The sequence below is a fragment of the Myodes glareolus genome, chromosome X (genome assembly GCF_982192425.1).
Source record: "Myodes glareolus chromosome X, mMyoGla1.1, whole genome shotgun sequence".
Classification (NCBI taxonomy): domain Eukaryota; kingdom Metazoa; phylum Chordata; class Mammalia; order Rodentia; family Cricetidae; genus Myodes; species Myodes glareolus.
The window spans coordinates 1,783,947-1,787,326 of NC_142053.1; positions in this window are offsets into that span (position 1 = coordinate 1,783,947).

A 3,380-nucleotide genomic window follows, 5' to 3' on the forward strand; every position below is an offset into this window, starting at 1 on the left:
TATTAGTCCTTATAACTTATATTAATCCATTATCATTATCTATGTCAGCCACCTGGCTCAGTACCTTTCTCAGCATGGCAGCTCACATGTTGCGTCTTCGGTGGTCTGCGCAGGAGTGGCTGAGGGAGCTTCCTGCTTCCCAGAATACTCCCAGGCTCTTTGCTCCACCCCTACTTCCTGTCTGGCTTTCCCACCTATACTGCCTGCCTGGCCAATCAGCGTTTTATTAAAATATGATTGACAGAATACAGACAATTCTCCCACACCAATAAAAGGATTGTTTTTAAAAATAATGAAATAACAAAAAAATATTTTCATTTTCTGTGTGTATTTGTCTGCATATATTATGTGGAGTGAATGTGTACCCATGGAGGCCAGAAGAGACCATCAGATCCCTTAAAACTAAAGTTATAGATATAAGCCACCATGTGAATGTTGGGAACTGAACCTGGGTCCTCTGAAAGAGCAGCAAGTGCTCTTAACCACTAAGTCTCTCCAGCTATACTGTGCACATTTTTCAAGGAGACTAATTATAAGCAACTTTATTCCAGACAATTTGGCTGTCAAAACAGACAAATTCTTAGAAAAATACATCTTACCAGAATCAGAAGAAATCTTTATCTATTAGAAATATCTAACACATAATTTCAACTCCCCCTCTCCCAGACACACAAAAATCTCTGTTCTGGTTTTGATTCACACTGAAGGTGAAATAGATATTGAGGCTGGGGATGAAAATGGTGTGGGAGGTCCTTCTGTCTATGTGTTGCTTTTATTGGTTAATGAATAAAGAACTGCTTTGAGCCTATGGCAGAGCAGAACAGAACTAGGTGGGGAAAGCTAGGCTGTGTGCTGGGAGGAAGAAGGGCAGAGTCAGAGAGATGCACTGGAGCCATAGCCAGAATCAGACATGCCAAAATTTTGCCGGTAAGCCACTGCCAAGTGGTGATACACAGATTAATGGAGATGGGTTAAATTAATATGTAAGAGTTAGCCAATAAGAAGCTAAAGCTAATGGGCCAAGCAGTGATTTAAATAATATGGTTTCTGTGTGATTATTTTAGGTCTAAGCTAGCTGGGCAGCCAGGAACCAAAAAGTACCTCCCTCCAACACATCCATGTGCCTGCAAATTTCAAGATGTCATTATTTTTTTCTGTTGTGTAGTACTCCATTATGTAAATGTACCACATTTGTTTATATGGTGGATTACATTGATAGATTTTTGTTGAACCATCCCTGTATCACTGGGATGAAGACAACTTGGTCATGGTGGATGGTTTTTCTGTGCTCTTGGATTCAGTTTGCCAGTATTTTATTGAGATTTTGCATCAATGTCCATGAGTGAGATTGGTCTGTAATTCTCTTTCCTTGTAATGTCTTCATGTGATTTGGGTATCAGGGTAACTGTAGCCTCATAAAAAGAGTTTGGCAATGAGTCTTCTGTTTCTGTTATGTGGAACAACTTGAGGAGTATTGGTATTAGTTCTTTGAAAATCTGAAATCATCTGGTCCTAAGATTTTTTTTTTTTGGTTGAGAGGTTTTTGATGAATGTTTCTATATATTTAGCAGTTATAGATCTATTTAATATGCTTATCTGGTCTTGATTTAATTTTGTTAAGTTATATTTATCCATAAAATTGTTCATTTCCTTTATGTTTTTCAATTTTGCGGAGTACAGGTTTTTGAAATAAGACCTGATGATTCTCTGGATTTCCTCCATGTCTGTTGTTATGTCCCCTTTTCATGTCTGTTTTTGTTAATTTGGATATTTTCTCTCTGTCGTTTGGTTAGTTTGGATAAAGGTTTGTCTATTTTGTTGATTCTATTGAAGAACCAATTCTTTGTATTGTTTTCTTTTTTCTATTTTGTTGATTTAAGGTCTCAATTTGATTGTTTCTTGTCATCTAGTCCTCCTTGGTGAGTCTGTTTCTTTTTGTTCTAAAGTTTTCAGGTGTTCTGTTAACTCACTAGCATGGAATTTTTCTAGCTTTTTTATATAGGCATTTAGTGCTCTGAACTTTTCTCTTTACACTGCTTTCGTTGTGCTCCATAAATTTGGGGTATGTTGTGTGGTCATTTTCATTGAATTTTAGAAAGTCTTCAATTTCTTTCTTTCTTTCTTCATTGATGCATTGGTGGTTCAGGTGAGCATTGTTCAATTTCCGTGTGTTTATGGGCTTCCTGAAATTAGTGTTTCTGATGATTTGATAAGATACCTGGGGTTATTCCAATTTTTTATATCTGTTGAGGTCTGCTTTGTTACCGAGTATGTGGTCAATTTTTGAGAAGGTTCTATGAGGTTCTGAGAAGAAGGTATATTCTTTTATGTTTGGATGGAATGTTTTGTAGATGTCTGTTAAGTCCATTTGTTAGTTCCCTTATTTCTCTGTTATTTTTCTATCTTGGCAGACCTGACCAGTGGTGAGAGTGGAGTGTTGAAGTCTCCCACTATTAGTGTGTGGGGTTTAATGTGTGATTTAAGCCTTAGTAATACTTTTTTTTACATATGAGTGTGCCCTTGAATATGGGTCATAAATGTTCAGAATTGAGATTTCCTCTTGATGGATTTTTCCATCCAAATATGAAATGTCCTTCCTTGACTGTTTTGGTTGATTTTAGCTTGAATTTTATTTTGTTGGATATTAGGATAATTTCACCAGCTTATTTCTTAGGTCCATTCGATTGGAAATTTTTTTCCCAACCCTTTACTCTGAGGTGATGTCTGTCTTTGAGGTTGAGGTGTGTTTCTTGTATGCAGCAGAAGGATAGATTCTGTTTTCTTATCCAATTTGGTAGCCTGTGTATTTTTACAGGTGAGTTGACTTCATTTATATTAAGGGATATTAATGATCAATGATTGCTATCTTCTGTTAATTTAGTTTTCATTGTTGGTGATGTTATCGTGTGTTTTTCCCTTCTTTGGGATTTGCTGCTGTGAGATCATCTATTGTCTGTGTTTTTGTAGATGTAGCTGACTTCCTTCGGTTGGAGTTTTCTTTCTAGTACTCTGTGTAGGGCTGGGTTTGTGGCTAGGTATTGGTTAAATCTGGTTCTGTCATGGAATATCTTGTTTGTCCATCTATGGTGATTGAAAATTTTGCTGGGTATAGTGGTCTCAGCTGGCATCCGTGGTCTCTTAATGTCTGCAGAAGGCTTTACCAGGACCTTCTGGCTTTCATCGTTTCTATTGAAAAGTGAGGTGTAATTCTAATAGGTCTGTCTTTATATGTTACTTGGTCTTTTTCCTTTGCAGCTCTTAATATTCTTTCTTTATTCTGTATGTTTAGTGTTTTGATTATTATGTGATGAGGGGATTTTTTTTGATCCAGTCTATTTGGTATTCTGTAAGCTTCTTGTTTCTTCATAGGTATATCTTTC